This window comes from Harpia harpyja, chromosome 8 (assembly GCF_026419915.1).
Source record: "Harpia harpyja isolate bHarHar1 chromosome 8, bHarHar1 primary haplotype, whole genome shotgun sequence".
Classification (NCBI taxonomy): Eukaryota; Metazoa; Chordata; class Aves; order Accipitriformes; family Accipitridae; genus Harpia; species Harpia harpyja.
In genome coordinates this window covers 2,486,159-2,505,883 of record NC_068947.1, presented here as the reverse complement: position 1 = coordinate 2,505,883, position 19,725 = coordinate 2,486,159, and the positions used below count along the sequence as shown (strand labels likewise).

General features: G+C 42.2%; 1 long non-coding RNA gene across 1 annotated transcript in view; it reads left to right on the top strand.

Annotated features, from left to right (window-relative positions):
• The first annotated feature begins 4,912 nt into the window (after window positions 1–4,912).
• LOC128145036 (uncharacterized) overlaps window positions 4,913–19,725 on the top strand; it is a 57,914-nt gene continuing 43,101 nt past the window's right edge. The window contains exons 1-2 of the long non-coding RNA XR_008236311.1: window positions 4,913–5,013; window positions 5,865–5,998. This is a non-coding gene — a long non-coding RNA (uncharacterized LOC128145036). The remainder of the gene's footprint in view (window positions 5,014–5,864; window positions 5,999–19,725) is intronic.

Here is a 19,725-nt window from a genome sequence, read left to right as displayed (position 1 = left end):
CCCCTGGCACCTGGCTGGTGATGGAAGCTACATCATATGTGGCCATCCAGGGTGGAAAATGATTTCAAATAGGTCTTACAGGCCCTCATATCTTAGGGGACTTGACAGAGGTGATTGATCTGAAACTGGCAGAGGCTCAGTGCAGCAGTATAACATGGTACATGAATTACTGCAATATGGATTAAGTGCTATACACAGATATAAAATGACTGACTGACTGTAATTGTTCAGCTAGGAATGAAGTAACTAGAATGCTGTGTGCTAAGTTTCATCTCACTGTCTTAAATTATACATCCACATAGCACAGAAGCAAACACAACATAATGGTAATACTGTCCAATGGGCTATCCATCTCTGGGAACTTGCTGAACCTGATCATGGTAACGTCCACCTGTCTTCTGCGGTAGATAAAATTATTTTCTGATCCCAGGTAAGCTCCTGAGGGACTACTGGGAGCTTCTGACTTCTGTGAAGCAGAACATTTAGAAACTGTGAATGAAAGTTTTATGCTTGTAGACATTGCAGCTAGCCTTGGTCTTAGTTTGTAAGTGTCAGACCCAGTGCTCAGCTTCCCCAGGAGATCTTCATGCCTCGCTGACAGCAGAGAACGAGACTAATGCTTGTGTAACTGGCTGCCTCCCAGTTTCTGCTCCGTGGCAAAGTGGAATCCTGCTGACATGGGTCTGCAGGAGCAATTCTCTGTCCCCATGAAAGCAAGCTAGTGTGAGGAACATGATGGAGAGGAAGGGACTTCAATGGAATAATTTAGCTTTCCAGGCCCGCTAGGCCAGCTTCTTAACATGATAAGAAACCGGATAACCTCTAGGCTCTGACCACTTCTGGAATAAAAGCAGCTCAGAGCCTGAAGGAGGCAAAGTGAGGAATGAAATGACCTTTTCTTGACTTTTCCTACACCTTCACCTACCCTGGCAACAGCTAACAATTGGCAGCAGTTTTAATTACAGATTTAGCTTTTTATCTTTTTACAAATTGCTTAGCAGCTCTACAGATCATTTTGAACAAGGTGCTCTGTTATTTTACACCTGTGGTCTGGGATAGAGCTGATGGTAGAGATTGCACTGAGTAACTGAACAGCCTTTCCCTTTTGCCATCTTAGGGGTTTGCTCTGTGAACTGCTCTTTGTAGATAGATCATTCATTTGCGAGAAGAGACTATAGGAGTTTACTTTTCTCTGATCGTGTAGTTCCACTGTTAAGTGGCCAAAAAATTTTTACAAAAGTCTTTGTTTATGTAAAGAACAGATACTCAGATATTATTTACCATAATTCAGGCCTGACATTCATTCTAACTACCCTGTTACTTGAAGGACCTGCCTTCATGGTAAGCAATACAAAATGTGATGGGCTGGCCTGTGACTGTCTTCAGAGGATGAAGGTTAAGACAATGTCATAGGTGTACAAGGGGAAATAGAATCTCATCGTACCTTCTCTTGGTAACTACCTGGTCCTTTCTTTGCTCCAGGAATAGTGCAACTACATGCTGTCCCTTCCCTTGGGCAGATGGCAATTTGGATGATAATCTTGCAGTGAGTCCCTCCTGCTTAGCTTGTTCACGCTGTAGCTGGGATGTATTTTCCATGTGCTTGTGCTGTGCCGATTTCTAAAGCTATGGAAAGAAAGGCTGTATCGAGGTGAACCGTTCAAATTTCATCTAAAAACTTAAAAATAGCACTGTGAAGATAAACCTGGAATAGCTCTCTGTCTACCGTGTACTTTGCCTAGCATTTCCTTTCACCCCGCAGCCCAGCCCATCACTCCCATGTGGTGTTACCATCGCCATCGCATATGTTAGTTACTGGACCAGTGCCATTGGTTTCTAGTGAAGTAGCACGTAGTTTTTGCATATAGCCCTTCTGATAAGATTCTGCAGGGTTTCTTTGCTGCGACTCAGTAAACTGAATCCTTCTTGTAGGAGAAAGATGAATAAGTGCATGAGATAAACGACTAAAATATCTAAATCTTGTGACGTTCTGCAGGTACCTTGATTAAAAATACTTCAGACTTGGTGCTTTTGTTGTACGTGAGCCCAAAATGGCAGGTACAAATCTATATCCCTGGGTAGATTTTATAAGGTCACCTGTCATCTGAACGCCAGCCGCAAAAAAATTAGCATCTTAAAAAACTACCATTAATTCTTTTCATACCCCTCTTAATCTTCATTTTACTCCTGGCCTTATACTGTGAGTTCATGCAAGGTGACAAACAGGGACCTTAAAAATTCACCATTTCTCTGGCTTTTCATGAACACCTCAAGTTTCATGAACTTTACAAGAGTCATGGTCAAAAAGTTTTAGAAAAAATCCCCCAAGTGTCTTGTGTCCTTTGTATTCTTCAGAATTAAGCTATGTCAGGTATTTCTGCAAACGGACAGCACCCATTGCAATTTCACTGAACTAAGAGAAATCTTTGAGCTCTTTTTTTTCTTTTCCCTGTGCATTTTTTTTACCCTGTGAAGAAACAACAACTGGTAGTAAATCACAAGAGAGAAGACAGGCAGTCTTATGTTCTGGAAAGATAATAGTGACAACAATATAAAAAGCTCCCCTTTTTGGCACAGTAACTTGAATGCTTGAAGAGGACGGGTTGTAATTGCCCCCAAGCTCAGTGAAAGACACTTCACTTTCTCAGGGGTACTTATTAAATTGAAGATTCATCTCTCACGCTGTATGTGAGAAAGGTGAAATAATTATGCAAAAGAGTGAGGGAAAAAGAATTACTGATAATTTATCAGTGCACATGCAACACATAGCATATGTCTTTCTCACTCACAAGAGAGCTTTTAGTCCTGCTGAAACAAGGGAAAGATATAAGAACTTGCCTTGCAGGTCAGTGTGTAGGGGGCCTGAAGATCTAATAGACTCTGAAAAATTCTACCTGTGGCATATCTTGACACAGAAACCCTGGAGCAAGCACACAGCACATGTATCGAGTTCCCTGTTCTTCGGCTGAAGGCTTTGATGTTTTATGACAGTTTTTAATGCTGATGAGGCAAAACAACCTCAGAATGTGCAAAACCATAGCAACTGCTGCAGGAGGATATATCTGGAGACAAAATGTCCTTATCTCTTCTAATTTTACTGTATTTCTTCCCCTCCAAGCTAGCGATGGTTGTCCTCTACAAGTAGGTTTTGTCTCGAGAAAGGATTGGGTTGGAATTTCAGAAGAGACTAGAGCCCAGCGATATACAGGAGTGGGCACACATGCTGAAGTGATTTTGCTGGGATTTTGCTGAAGTGATTTTGCTGGGATAAAGGAGTGCCACCCAGTGTCTGTTGATTATTTATTGGATTAAAAGGTCTGTGGGGCAGAAACCACTATCTCCCAGACTCTGCCGGGTGCTCCCCACTACTGTTGGCAGAAGGGCATGCGATAGGGATGCTTCCTTCTGGGCCCCCAGTGCCGGGATGGTGGCCTATGCGGGGGCTACGCCAGTTTGTCTCCCTCGAACAAAAGCCAGAGCCAGGTCTTAGGGGTCCTTCTGACGAAAATTCTCTTGGAAACTGGTGTGTTTCCGTGGAAACTTTCAGTTTAGCAGAGCTGGCCTTTCTGAGGGAGAAAAATATCTGCTCTGACATTTCCCAACTGCTTTAGTTGCAAGTGGTGTGAATGATGGTTTGTAAGTCATTATTGTCAGCAGGTCTTGATATATTAGATTGAATAAAAACATACACATTTCTTGCTTACTAACACCTTCAAAATATATACAGTCATTCCTCATTTTTGCTTTTTGAAGCAGGAAATATACAAAACAACTTCAAACTTCTCCTTGGGTGGAAAAAGTTAATTTCCAGTGTTTAAAAGTCACTGCAACAAAGATATAGTCAGAAATTGTCAAATTGATTTTTACTTTTATAATAAAACACTAGTTTACAGCCTGAGTACTACAGAATTTGTGAAATAAAGCAGTTCCACAAGGACCCAGACGGAGAGACCCATCGTCTCTGCTGCAAACCAGACAACTTTAGTCAAAGACAGCTGGGACTGGCACAAGGGGACCAGCACTAAGGCGAGTGGGTGCTGGCAAGCCCAGCCAGCTGCACAGTCACTTTAATACAGAGCCTCCGTCAAATTCCTGGAATCCATTAGTTGTTAACTCCAAGGAAATGAGTTGTGTAGCTAAAGGGAACGGAGGCAGTTTTTGAGCGGCGTCCTAATTTCTCCTGCGACCTCTCCCAGACACCGGCGTGCCCTTACGCTACGGATAGGAGAACCGCAGCCGAATTAGTCAATACAGTGCCACCGCGCTCTGTTGTCCGAAAGCCTTTATTACCGAACAAAGGAAATCCCTACGGAAGGCGAGGCCGTGTTATCCATTTTTTTCTGGGTAAAATCTGCTCACCGTTTTTCCACCTGCTTCGCAGAGTCCTGCACAGCAAAGCGTGGATACAGCGGTCCTCTTCAGCTCCCTGTGCGGCACAGTTCCTACCCAAATCACAATTACCCTTCTTTGAAACAGTCCCCAGCGTAATAAACGAGCGGGGTTTATTGTGCCCCCCAAAACCGGCAGAAATCTACCCAAAGACACCCCCCCCACCCCTCAACGCCTGACAGAAAAAGCTGCGTGTTCAATTTCCACACACACACAGACCCCCGCCCCGGCCGCGGCAGCTGCAGGCACGGCCACCCCCGCGAACCCCTCACAGCCCTCCTCTCCGCCGCTCCCGCCCTCGGCGGCTGCGGGAAGGGAGCGGGCCGGGCTGCCGCCCACCGGGGGCCAGGCCGCGGCTGAGGAGACACCTGAGGGGCGGGGAGGGGGGTTTCCCTGGCAACAGGTCGGCGCCCGCCGCGGCGGCCGGGGGAGCCGGGGGTTTCCCCGTTGGCGGGCACCGGGAACGCCTCACCGGCCGGGGCAGGGTCAGGACCGGGGGCCGGCCGGGCAGCTGGGCAGCACCCCCCCCCCCCCCCCCCCGGGGCCGGGCTCGCCGCTCTCTCACAGGAGGAGCTGGGGCGAGGCGGGAGCAGGCGAGGAACGGCCCCCGCCCGCGGCGGGAAGGTAAGGGCGTCCTTGCCGGGGACGATGGAGGGGAGCTGGGATAGCGCTCGGGGTCAGGTACAGGTACACGCCTCACCTGCCTGTGGCCCCAGGGCTGGCGGCTGGGCTGCAGCTCCTCAGCACCGTTTCCCCGGGGCTCACAGGATTTACCCCCCCTTCACTGCCCCGCTGCCTCCGCCACATTGCTTTGCCCGACTGGGGCTTCTCCCCCCGACAGCCTCCACCACCCCGGACGGCCTCCTCACACCTGGGCGGCTTTTTCCTCACACCTGAGCGGCTTTTTCCTCACACCTGAGCGGCTTTTTCCTCACGCCTGGGCGGCTTTTTCCACCGGGCGCCTGCGCCCGCTGCCTTCCCGCCATCGCCCAGCCACCCGCCCCTGCGCGCGCCCTCGGAGCCCGCGTTGGTTTTGCGTGGGCCTGGCGAGGCGAGGCGTCGTCTGCCCTTTCCTCTGCTTCAGCCAGCAAAGGCTTGCCCGCTTCCCTGTTCGTTTCCTTCTCGTTTACATTTATCCTCAGCGAAGCCTCGCCCGCTGCCTTTTCCCCTCATCGTCGACACGGGAGAGCGCTCGGCGCCCTGCCCGCCGGGGTGCCAGGTCTGCGCGCTCCATCTTAGCACCCGCCAGGCTTTCTGTCCCGTGTCCAGGGCACGTCCGCGTGGATGCCTGCCGGTTAATCTCGGCTTCTTCTGCTGGGCACAGACGCATCAGGTTGGGCACGGTTTTGCTCTAATGAGGCTATGTGGCTCCTGGACGGGAGCTGGCTCCCGCGTGGGCGGTGAGCTCATGTCTGTCTGCGCGTTCCCCCCGTAGACAGACGTGCCCGCGGTCCAAAGCTCTGTTCCCTCGGCAGGTTGCGGGTTCCCTACCAGAGGAGATGCCTCGGTCACACCCCGGGACGCACGAGAGGAAACGGCCTCGCGGCGCCAGGCATCGCCGCCGATATTCGCTGCTGGCCGAGGTCAGACAGAGATGGGCAGTAGTACGGTAAGGCTTGCCATGTTGCGGCCAAGTAACTCCTTTCCTGCCGCTTTATTTTCTTCTTGCCCTGAATCTCAGACCTAAAGCACAGGGAAGGGCAAAAGAGAGCAATGGATGTCCTGGTACGTATTCTTTAAAAAACCCACAAAAACCTATAAAAAACCCTTAAACACATAGAAAACATATTTAAGAAAAGTTCTTTAAAAAAATTAACCCCACTTAAAATTTGCGTATTTGTTTTGCAACAGTAATGCTTCGGTAGTGCTTGCTGCTGAAGTTAAATGTCAAATAGTCTTCCCATAAAACAAGAAAATGGGGCTGATTGGTGACCTCAGGCACTAATATAACAATAGCAAATAGGCCACAGCATCACAGACAAAGATACAAATTGACCTTGAATGTCAATTAACAGAAGGCTTTATCCACAATTTTTTATTGAACGCAAGATCTCCGGACTCTGGTGTGTCCCTGTGTTCCCTTTGTGTTGTGTTTGCAGAAAAAGAAAAGGAGCACAAAGCTCCCTTTATTTTATTAAAACCAGAAGTTGTTTATAATTCTGTGGCCAGTGTGATATTTCCTGATAATGTAAAAACTCAATTCAAAAAGGAAATAATGTGTTACCTTGCATTGTTCCCTCAAATAACTTAGAGGGAGATAACTTGATAAAAACATTTCTATCACACCCTCTGGTTAGTTAAGTGTAGTTGTTATGTTTCCAAAAATAGATAGTCTCCGAGTGTGCCTGAAATCTGCAACATGGAGGTCAGTTCCGTGTTATGCGTAGCCTTCTCTGCCACAGCCATTCTGCCTTAAAATTGTCATGGACTTTTCCTCTGTCTGTTTCTTTAATTCACTCATAATTTTACATCGTTCGACAAAGTAGCTGCATGCTTGTAATCAGGGAGAGACAAGCTTGTAATCAGAAAGTAGCCAACAATAGTTGTTTGATGCCAGAAAAATAAAAGACGTTCAGAGGTTTGAAATAAGGGAAATTATCACTTTTTATGGCTTCTGGCAAAACTCCATGACTAACTTCCTGAAGAAATGTATCTACTAAATAATGAATAATGAACCAATATCTCTTTAAGCTCTCCACGGAATTGCTTCTTTGTCTTATTTTGTCTTTGACTTATAATGTTTTGGCTTTCTCAGCATTACTGATATTAAATCAGCTTGCTGACTGTGGGGATGTCTTTGCAAAGAGAGTGGCCAGGAACTGAGCAAAGCCTGGGAGGAGCAGGCTGGGGCGGGAGCTGGGAGATCGGGGCCGTTTCAAAAGGAGCGGGATGCTTTTCCTTGTGCTTAGCCTCAGGCATAGACATGGCTTACTCCTTCCCTCAGTCAAGAAAAGGAACTTCAGAGGCTTAAACATACACTTGGATGGCTGCTAATGAGACTGTTCTGTCTCTTCATACATTTCAAAATCTACATGCCATATTTCAGTCTCGGGCCTTCTGGGTGTTTGTGTCTAATTAGGCTGGAGGGCCTCCAGTTTGAGATTACCTATGCTGCTTGGTGCCCAATTTCTTTATATGACTTTGGCAATAAAGCAGATTACCGTGGGTTTATGTGCAAGCAAATTAGGGACAGATGTAAGCATTCTTGTAAGCCCTATTCCTGATTTCTTAGCACGGATTGAATTCCACCATCATCTGGTTCTTTCTACATAAAATGACAGGTGTGCCGATTATAGCATATTTGTAACTAGGCGTGCTCTGTAGGATGCGAGGCTTTTAAATACCTCATCTTCTCTTGCTTTTTAAAATTTTTTTCCAAGGGAGAAACAATACTGCTTCAAGAAAAGCTTCCCAGTTCCAGATAGAAATAATGAAAAAGAGGAAAGGACTCCGAGCAGAGCTATACGTGGCACAGCAACAAATGTTTTATGTTTTCCTAACAGCCCAGAGTAGAATGGAGAAAACACAATACATAGCACGTGAATTGGTGTTTAGCTCTATGAAGTAATATTCCATTGTTTAGGACTGTTATTTACTACTACTTTAAAAAAAAAAAAAGTCCCTGTGCATTATAGGAGAAATATGGAAAGACTGCTGTGGCTGTCTCCTCGGTCATCACTGAATAAATAAACCAGATCTTAACTCTCCAGATTGTTGTCCACTTTTTAAGTGCTAGATCCACTCTTAGGATGTTATCCCTGGTTTTGTTATGCCAAAGCTTGAAGTGAAATCCCAATTCCAGTGAACTAAATGACAAAATTTACTGAACAATTGTTTCATCTCGGATGCCAGGAGAACTGGATGCATATTCAAAGGCAGATGCCACCTTAAATGAACCTTAAAAATATTTAGAAGAATGTGTTAAAATGTGATTTGTGAAATGCTAGGTGGCAGGGGTGAAACCCAAATATTAAAATACTCTTCTAAATAAATAAACAAACCAGTTTTTCAGGGTGATAGCAAATATCTACAAATCTTCCAGTACTTGGCATCCTAAAGTCTCACATAACTGAATATAGATTTTAAGTGCCTAACTTCAGACACTGGTAGGTGAGTATTTTAGATTTAAATCTACAAAGGTAACGGACTCCAGAAAAAATCAGATTCTTCACAGTTATAATTTTGGAATCAGAAATATTGTGTTTGAAAACAAAATTCTTCATGACCTCATTAGGAAGACCTAATAATAACTGTCTCCTGACATCCATACTCCTGCTTAATATAAATCTTAGGGATCTTCACCTCAGGTCCCCCTGTGACAGCTCTACGGAAATGTTCTGACACCAAGACGGCGAGGAACAGTGCCCCATGAAAAGTGAGTGTCTTCTGCCTGTCAGGCTTCCAGATTTTTGCTTGTGATGGTGCAGTTGATAGAGTCAATTTTATTTCTTTGAAGAAAAAAGATTACAGGTGTAGAACTGATAACCTAATTCTTAGATTTAAATCATATGACATTAATGAAGCAATTCCACATTTTAGAATGCTCTAAAAAAATCAATACCTTGTGTTTACAGGACTTGCAGCCATGGTCAACTCATTATTCCTAACATTGCATATATTACGAAAAAGGAAAAAGGCTGCCTGAATGTCAGATAGTGACAAACGTGTACATCCAACAGAAATACCGTGCAGCCATCCTTTTATAGGCAACTTTTATGTTAAAGGAATTTCCTTCCTTTACGAAGTGCTGAGACAGCTGGGACAGGCAATCACATCTGAAATGTCTCTGCTTTCATCTCTGGAATAGGGAGGAGTAAGCACTGAAGGGGCATTGCCTGGTGGCCAGAGCAGCCACAGAGGCTTGCTCCTGAATGCTCAGAAGTGGGCATGCCTGTCCTGTTGAAGGTCCCGTGCCCTGTCCCCTACCTCCCCAAACCACGGTGACGGACAACCTTGCAATGCCTTTGGAACCTGTGCCTGAGCTTTGTGGCGTGAGCCTCTATCTATTTAGAAATACAGTAGCGCACTTTGATGTATCGTATGGTCATTCATTTTCATAGAAAGCAAAGTGACTGCTCAGTAATAGAATGTGCCTTCAGAAGAAGCTGGGCTACTTTTCATGGGAAAACTAACACTTTAAAACCCCTTTTTCATCCCGTAACATTCCAGGGATCAACCTAAATCTTAACCTTAACGCAAATGTTAACCTTGAAAAGGAAACTGTTTGATGTTCGGCCCTGAAAGGGGAAACACAGGTATTCTTGTGTCAGAGAGCAAACTTCGGAGATCTCAGAAACTACAAACCTGAGTGCACCTGGTCTTCGCCAAAATAGTTTTATAGTGAACCGCTTCAGAAATACTTTTAGGTATATCAGATACATGTTTCCCAGTGCTTCAAATTTAAAGGAGAGGATAAATGCCTTAATAAGTTAGGAAGGCAGTAGCCTCATTTATCACAAAGATAAGAGGAACCCAGATGACAGAATTATCAATATTGTGGAGGGAAAAAAGCTTATGGTAGGATGAAGCACTGTACTGCAGTGGGTTAGTGGCTTTGCCTTTTGGTCTCAGAACACTAACCTGAACTCTGAAAAAGCGTTTGGGGAGGAAATATTCTTAGAGACCCGGTCTGGACTTTGTGTGATGGTACAAATGAAATGCAAGTGGCATTTTGGGGGTTTTTTTTGGTGTGTATAAAATTGGAGAAGGACTCTGTGGCTTGGATCATTCTACTTTTTTTCAGCACTTTCTGAAGTCGTTGCAGCTGCAGCTTGGCTGTCATGTTCTTCCTTTAATTGGAAGCTGGCCAAGGGGATTGTTGGCAAGCCTGTTTTTTGGAAGTCTGGACATTATCTTGCTGCTTTGGGGCCTCTGCAGTATTAATAAACCACGAATAAACTTCCTGGCATTTCTTTAACAACATTATGGTTAAAGAACAATCAGTTTAAGCCTTCAGAGAATAGCTATTGCAGAAGAACAGAAAACACAGTCCACTGACATCTAGCAAATGACTCTTTTCTTTGCTAAAGCAAAAAGGATTGTTGGATCTTTGCACGGCAGAAAGAATAGTCCTGGGACATAGTATGAATAATAAACTACCACTAATAAATATAGCCCTTCCACTGTAGAGTCTTACGCATACTGGTTAAGAATCTCTTTTCCTCACTTGATCTGCATATGATAATCATTGAATTTTGTGTCCTGATCTTGAGTTTACGTTTTGGGATCTTAACTTGAACATGCCATTCAAGTTGCTATCTATCTAGTGTGTATCATCTCAGCTGGCCAGAGCCAAGAAAATATGCCTAGATTTAGCAGGGATCTACTTGACTTTCCTTGGACAGGGGGCCGCAGGCAGAATTCCTCTGCTGTATATATGGAGGACCATTAAAATCATGTTCTATGGAAACCCACTGTGTAGGAGTGCTGCAAGGTGAGCCAGGAGTCCACGTGGCCCGTGCTGCCACTCTTTGAGGAGCTGAGTGGCATGGCCAGCAAGAAGCCCCCATCTGTGCCATGAGCCTTCAGTCAGCAGCGTCTTGCAGGTGAATTTTTCAACAGCAGAGAAGGAGACTCTGGGGGATGCATGTAAAGATTTGCCTTGACGGTGTAGTTCTGTATTGAGTGTCGTGGTAGCTGTAGTCAGCAATACCGCAGCTTTTCCTCTCCTACAGCGTATCTCTGTATGACATGCAAATCACTAATGAGTAGCTAATTAGGCATAAGTGATGATGATTTTATTCTGTTTTCCTGTAATAAATATATTCAAGTCCCTATTCTCACTGGTTTATGAAAATGACCAATTTCATAGTGCTGGAAACTAGTTTCAAGACTAAAAAAATGGTAAAACATTTTCTTTTTTCTGTCTAAGAATGTTAAACTTGATGACCAAAAAGACAAAGAAAACCCAACAAAGAAAAATTATTACTATGGAAATCCCCAAGTGAGAAAGTAGGGGTGTGAAGGTTTTATAAAATAAAAGTTAAGAACTTCAGGATATTGATAAAGGCACACAAAAATCTCAATGGTGAATAGAATTATAGATGAAATATCTTTTTCTTGCCTTTTTTTTTTTTATTTTAAAGAAGCATAGTAAGAACAAAAGTAGTCTGAACAAAAGAAGGGGCTATTGCTGGGTGAAAAATGTCCATTAGAATTAGAACAAATTATTCATTGAATTACTTCTTCACGTGTCAGTAAAGGACAGGCTGCTGCACCTCTGCTGATGGTGATCATGAAGTATATAACACCCTCCAACTTTGCTGTGCTGCTGTTCTACTGTGTGAACTGTTACTATTAGGCTTATTTAAACATCTGGACCTGACAACTGATACCCTGAAGTTTTTAAACTATTCACTGGAGAGTTCGGTGGGTTATGAAGCATGAAGTTTTCAATATGCTTTGAAACTCAGAGAAATTAAAGAGAACTTGGGAATATGTCACCAATGATTAAAAAGGAATCTTCTGGATAATTGCGAGCCTATCAACTTGGCTCTGGTCCTGGAAAAAGTAAAAGAAATTCTCCGACTGGACTACATTTAAACTTCCTATCATTCTTTAAGACTAGTCACCCGTGATTTTTGGAAAATAGATTTTATCAACCTGACTCTTTATTCCTTCCTTTATTCTCTTATTTGAGAGATAACAAATACAGTTTGATCAATGCCATCATGTTGAAGCAATATATAATATGCTTTTGTGAGGCATGATTTGTTGATCAAGTAACTAGACTGAAATGAAATCAATTTGATGCTTCTTAAATGGACTAAAAGCTGGCAGATAGATAGGCTATGAAACATGACTGTAAACGGGGAATCCTCACTGAATACGTGCCTTTCTGTTGGATCCTATAAGAACTGGTTATTAGCAGTGACTTTTTAGCACGTTATTGATGACCTAGATGATAACAATATCAGTTTTCCACAGCTCTACAGGAAATTTAAGAAAGTGGATAGCTGTCTGATGCGAAGTGATCTGTCAGTGTTAGTAAGGTGGGTGCAAGCTGTGGTTACCGTGAATGAGGTTTTAGTGAGCTGCTGTGGCCCTTGGATGTGTGCTTGGCAGTACTGCGTCAGAGTAGAGAAATATTTTGCATATGCAAATCATATCGATTTTAGGAAGGAGAAAAGGGGTTCAGTAGTGTCATGACAATAAAGGACTTGGAAAAATTGAACCCCGAGGTCGCTATCTGCTGGATTTACCAAAGAGGGGTGGCTCATTATCGCTTGCTCCATTTCTGGTTCATCATATGGGAAGGTGTTCTTCAGCATAGCCAACAAAGGCGTAAGACAGTGCAGTGTCTCGAAAGTGAAACTGGACCCAGGCAGGGTTTGCCTTTGTAACAGTGAGGTAAACTGACCATTGGAATATTAATATCAGTACCGATGTTATTTAAAAAGAAATTTTAGTTAGAAAGGGCTGTGATTCTGGGAAGACTTGTGTTTTTCAGATCCGAACTCTTAGAGGGCTCCTGTCACTTAAGAAAATATTACCTAAATTTAGTCTTTTTTGTGTATAATATGGCCATTTCCAAGAGGAGCATGGGTCTCTTTCTTCAAGGGTTTAGTTGTTTAGAGAACTTTGAAGCTTTACTCAGGCCTCTGAACGTGGATGAATTTAGTCTCTTGCTCTGCTCAGAATTTATATTAAAGAATTTGCTTTATGTTAAAGTTTTTATTGTCAGGAATAAAAGCAGGGAAAGTCCTGTGTATATTTGAGAACCTAGGAGATGCCTGTATGCCACACTCCTCTCTCCTGTTGCTCTCTTACCCTGTTACTTGAGACTTCCTAAATTGTCACGACAAAGAGACTGGGAATTTGACTTACGTATTCCTTCTGTTCTCTGATGCAGCTGGTTTTCGCCTGTATCTAGAGCAGCTGAATGCAGTGCTCAACTCAGGCAACGTTTCTGAATTGGCTAAATGCAGTAAGGGGCTAAGATGAATTTTTTACTTTGGGCTGGATGAGATTGTATACTGCTCTTGACAGAGGTTTCACCAAAACCCGGTAGAGAGTTTGCCTGTGACTGTATTTATATTATTGCCCTTTGAAAGAATTTTGTGGCACTCTGCAGGGCTGTGCTTGCTTAAGATTATACTGAAATTTCTTAATGTCGAAATGGTGTGTGACAGAAAGCAAAAGCAACTTCAGTATTACAGCTTAGACATCATGGTTAGCCCAAGGGATCTCAGATGTGCAGAAACAGATTCTGCTCCACGTTCTCAAGAAGCAGTAAAATTTAGAAGTTTGATCTTTAGAAAGTCCATCACATTTAAGTACAGCCCTGAGTATCTGTCCATTTTCTGCTTACGCTATTCACTACTGACAGGGCTCTGGAAGTAATGCATGAAAAAGTCTTGCATCTGGAACAGTTAATGTTCACCTGCATGGCTTTCACCTTTTTGCTAATTAAAACACAACAATGAAAAATACTATTCCGTTGAATCCACATATTTCATATAAAATTAGTAAAGTTAGTAATTATAGGTACCTTTTGTCTATCACTTTTGTCCACTGGAACAATTTGTCCTTCTATCCTACTAAAACTGTAAAATGATGAAGCTGTCTTGCTTTGCAGAGGACTTTGAAATGACATGCCCAGATCACCTAGAAACAGAGCCAGGACTAGTATCTGTGAATCCCAAGCTGCTTTTGTATCCACTGGACCATGCTGAGGACACCACTAAATACAGAATTTGGGAAGTGCCCAAGTGCAAATGCATAACCAAATTTCAGGTCTTGCTTTAGGAATATACTAAGAATGTTTTTTAAAACTGTGGTAAGTTCTTTTTCAAATAGTTTTTTTTTTTAATTTATAAAACTATAAACAGAAAATGTGACCCCCCACGCTTGTTCTCAAGAACAAATTTAGAATTTTTCCTATGACCATAAAAATACTTGCATTTTTTTTCCTATTCCAGTTACTGCATTGAAAGCCTACCCTTTGTTCATGTTCAATTCCTGTCTTCAGTTTACCCGTGGTAGCAGCCTACCGCATGCATCGTCTACATTCTCCAGCAGTTGCAGCAACACTTACATGTAGGAGCTGTTTATAACATCAGTAGAAGCACATCTTTCTCCTCTTTGAAGTTGTGCCTTAAAATGATCCTTTCTGTGCAATTTTTAGCACAAACTGAATTTCTTGTAAGAGCTGATCATTTCCCAGCAGGCTTAAAAACAACATCCAGTTGCTTTTTCTTTGTCCCTGCCAGCCCCCAGTTTGTGCTGAGCTGTGCCCTCCTGTTTTACAGCTGGATTGGAGGGGCCTCCGATAAACGGCTGTCTATTGTTCAAATGGGACTTAGTGTAATGGTATCTTAGTCTTGTGTCCAGGTCTTTAAGTGTTACAGTCTACAAATTACCATCCTTATCTCTTTTTGTCTTACTCTGTCTTGCCAAAAGAATGAACAGGGCTGTCTCAGTCGTAGCCAGGACTATCAGTTTCCTCACTGAGAAGACAAGAGGGTTCCTGCTATACGTGTCTATATTCCACGTGACCTGCCTGCTGGTAGACATTGCAAACTCATCTGAGAGGACTTCTCTTCACCTGACATCTCTGCTCTGAAGATTCTGGTTATTAAAGCATCTGTATGAAAGATACTGGCTGCTGAATGACCAGCCTCGATGGAAAAGAAATACATGCAGTCTAGCACCCAGCCATAGTGTTTTGTATGACCGGTAGCATGAGTGTTTTGCATGACCGGTAGCTATTTATGGATGACTCCTAAACGCAAGCACTGAAAGGTTTAGCAAGATGTACAGTGTGTTATACTTTGTCTTTTCCACAAACATCAGGGTCACAGCACTAAAGAACTGCAATGAGGTCATAAAAATATTCTTTTTTTTCCAAGCTTTAAAGATCAGCACTATTCGTCATGGAGCAAAATGGCTTGGAAGTTGAACTTCTGTTCCCACAATTGTATTTAAGAAGTGCTCATGAATCTTGACAGACTTATGAGTGATTGTAAGCAGCTGAATGAAAACAATAGGCCTGCGATAGCCATGGGACATGGGTGGGCCCCACCGTCAGTGTATCTGCGCTGATGAAGTCTTGCGTGGCAGGTAGGCTACGTCAGGGCACAGCCCCGGGAGCTCAGGCAGTCACGCTGCAGTATGTTTGAGCTTCAGTTCCAGCTATTCCTCAGCTGCTCAAACACTTTATCTGGAGAAATGTGTTAAATAAAGTGCATTTTGCATGCTTTTTTTAAAGAGGCTGAACTGTGTCTTCCCATGATGCAAATTCACATCTTACTAAGAACATGCTGGCTGTCATAGCTTTAACCGCAACCCACTCTCTTAGTTTGGGGAGACATATGTTGCCAGCTCAAGGCTGGCTCAGAGAGGGGTAAATACAGATGGGTCCATGTATATGTGTGCTCATATATATGTTTATAGCTAAATGTTGTATTAACATGAGTATAATTAACTGAGGAAAAGATGATTCCTGGAGAAGTTGTCTAGGACTGAAGGTCTTATGTGGCCAAGGGCAGAAAAGCTTACAAAGGGGTGAATTTTCTTGATGCCAAGACCTTATTTCTTAAAAGATGAAGAGAAGATACAGAAAGGGAGAATCAGGATATAAAAGAGTGAAGTGGTGAGATTGTTAATTGTGGTAATTGAGGACAGACTGATAAAGGGAGAAGTTGCTTGTAATTTACTGCCCACTTACTTACAAATTACAGAGAGAAAGAAATAGCTATTCTGCACACCCTGATACGACAAAGGCCCTTTACCATCTGTAACTAACTAAAAATCTACTGCTGTTTTGTAATTCCACGTAACTGAATCAGAACCAGTACAACATTTTGTTTCTTTCTTTTAAATGCAGTTGCCTTTGGGTAGAAAATGTTTCCTAATGTCTCCTAAACTCTTCAAGTGATGTTTCTGTGACTATATGAAGATCTATTCTACACAAAGGAATACTGCAGTCTGAAATCTGTATTTTGGAATCATGTTGTCAGATAAATTTCTTTATAAGACATGACAAGCTAAATAGTTAATTGCATTGAAAAGGCTTTACATTTAAAGATTATTATAATATTAAATTATATATAATTTTAAAGGAAATAATGTATTGATCTGTAGAACATTGAGAAGATATTAGTTCTCTAAAAAAATATTTCTGGAAATGTATTACTTAGGGCTAAAAAGCTGTTTATATACAACACCTTTTATATCCCACGTATATTAAATGCAGTGTACTCTGTCTATAAAGATCTTCTGTGGCTTACTGTTTGATCTGAACACCATGTAATGAAGAGTTCTGCTTGTGATGAAATTTTGTGCAATTGAAAGCCCAGATGAAGAAGATGCCTAGCAGGGAAGGAATAAAGTGCACAAGCTATAAATAAATAGACGCTCTGAATTTAGTATATGAGGTGCTTTTTGTTTCTACAACCTGGAATGCTAATTTCGAAGAAGAAACCACAAAAGATGGAAAGAAATTGCAACCACTGTCACACTCAAAAGGTCTGTGTGACAAGAGGCAGGTGAAAGAAAAGGTGAGATCACAAAAGAGATATTTTTGCAAGAAAAAAAAGAGGCTTTTACCAGACTACAAATAAAACCAAAATGCGGTGAAGAATTACTGGCCTTTAGAAACTAGGTACTTTAAACAGCGGAGGGAATTCCGTAGTCCCAACAGTACTGCACAGGTGGGAAAGATTGTATCCTATTTGTTGCATTTTAATTTCTATATCAGTCGAGGTACGTCGTTTTCAGAAAAAGAGATGTGATCTGATTATCTGGTAATTCAGACAACCCATTATGACGTTTAATTTGCAAATGTTCATGACCTAGAACATTTCACTAAGCAGCTGATAGCATGAGGAAGAGTTAAAGCTACCGGTTCAGCCTCTTGCTGTGCAGGGAGTGCGTTGGTAGAAGTAGCTGCAAAAGAGTAAGACAGATCTGCAAGTTGGGCTCCTGCTACATCAGCTTGGAATGAAATCAATACGTGGATGAGACAGGATTTTCGTCCTCCGTGTTCTTCAAGGAGATACACACATGGCAAGGATTTGATGAGTGGAATTGTTAGACTATATCTGAGCAGTGCTACACAGGGACATAATACTTTGTATCCTCAAGTCTCCAGGGAGAACTACAAGACAACAGGATTAACTATCGGAGCGGATTTGCTCTGTAGACAGAAACTCTTGTCTACATGATTGGAATAGATAATTGATGGAAGAACAGATAGTGCAGACTTCTGGAGCAGATTAGTTTTGCACTTTTCTTTTTCTCATTACAGCCTTTGTCATGAAAATGGATATACTTTATGCCATTTTCTGTTCTCCTTACAGTCATTACACTGGAAATGTTATCACTTTTGATTTTTCCAATTTTTACATTCCTATAATTATTTTCTTATAATATATTCTCTGTTTCAGTGTCTTTATAAAAAAATTAGCATTGGTGGCATTTGGTAGGAAATTATATTCTACCCTGACAAGCTAAAGATGGTATTGTTTAAAGGAATAATTAATTATCTTAGGAAGCCATTTTCATTAAGACCTAGTTTTAATAGCTGGTTAAGCATAAGAAAAAGTGGTGATGAGGAGTTTCTGTAGACACTAAGAAGGGAAAGTGCTGTATCGCTCTAGTCGGACTTCCAGCACGAAAGAGATCCAGGGGTTCTTGCGTCTGACTCTTTATATTGCTAGAAAGTCATCTAGCTTTGATCTGCCAGGGGCAAATGATGGAAGATCTAATACAAGCCTTTGGAGAGCAATCCGATGACTACTTATTCTGGTGAAAACCAATGAAATTGAAAATAACTGGAATAACTTTCTATGTGTGGGATGAATTGTCTGTCACAGGCATGCAACCTTAAAAAAATCTTTTAAAAAGTTTAAATCTTTAGAAAGGGATACTAGCTTCGAAGAGGAATTAATTGACAGATATCCTCTGGCTTCTGCTGTGCTGGACTTCTCATTTCATAAGCTCTTACTGTTCAAACCATATGCCTTACTTCTAGGCTGAAACTATCTAGTTTTAGTTTCTAGATTATGCATTTTTTACAATCTTTTTCTCTTTTATATTATTCGACATCAAAATAATTAGCAGGGATGTCTATTTTTGGTGTCTGTATGGTTTGCAGGAAGCACAGATTTGGTTCAGTTCGGTCACTCGGCACCTTCAGTTCCCACCCCAGTCAGGGTTGAAGGGATTAAAACCCACACAGAATTCTTAATTGCCTGTAATTGCTAAAGAATATTAATAGGATAAAGTTGTACACCAAAGATCAGCAACACTTGCTTCTCTTCTGTACCTCAGGCACCTGATGATAGCAAATTCTAAAGATTGTGTCCTTATTGCCCTTGAAATGAAGCTAGACTCTGAGAAATACAGCAACAGATGTATAGCTGATAGGAATGGTATTTCTTAAAATTGTATGTTGGTACATGTGTGTTCCTGGAGCTTACTGGTATCCCACTGATTAGATGTTGCTGACTTATATAATATCTACATAAAATTTATCTCCCATTCTTATCATAAGGTTTTCTGGACAGAATGCGTTCTCACCTACAGTAATGTTAGTTTTCCACATTGGTCTTCTAACACACTGGCTTATACTTTCATTTTCGTGCCCATTAAAAACAAGCCTTAAAATGGCTTAAAATGGGCTGCCCCCTTTTGGAGACAATCAGACTTTGTTTCAATGGTATTTCAGAGCAATCCCGAGGAGAAATACCAGTAATCTAAATAGAGAATCCTGAGCAAAGCAAGCCACTGCAGTGCAGAACATAATTCATAGAAAGCATTTGACAATAGCATTTTTGATGATTCATTCTCCTGACTCGGATAACAGAGAGAACCAGGCATGGGAACAGTGTATTTTTGCAATAAAAGAATGAGAGATGCAGGGGCACACTTGTTGTGATGACCCTGGAAATGATAGCAGGTTATTCTGGTGTCCGTTCTGGGCCAGGTCGTGATGGGTGGGGGAGAGGGAGGGAAAGCACAAAGGGTAAATGTACGAATAAAATATAAATTAGTGAAGGATGTGGGGAAAATGTCTAACCAAGTATAGCTGATGACATCTTTTATAAGTCTGGCTGGTAAAGATCATTTCAGTTGCTGTAGGGCATGCAGTATTGTGTGACATCCTAATTTTTTTCGTAAATTGCTCTGTGAGATGGGGGCAGTTTTGCACAAGATTGTTTTCATAGTGTTGTGTCTTGTATTTGCATTACCCTGTGACTAACTAGTGATGAGGTCTGCCTGAAGCTTTACGCACTGCTGAGCTGCAATAAAATCTCTCCACCCTCTGAGCACTCCAATATCTGATATTGTGGTTGTTTTAAAGGGATTATTTTTTCTTGTACAGGGGCACCG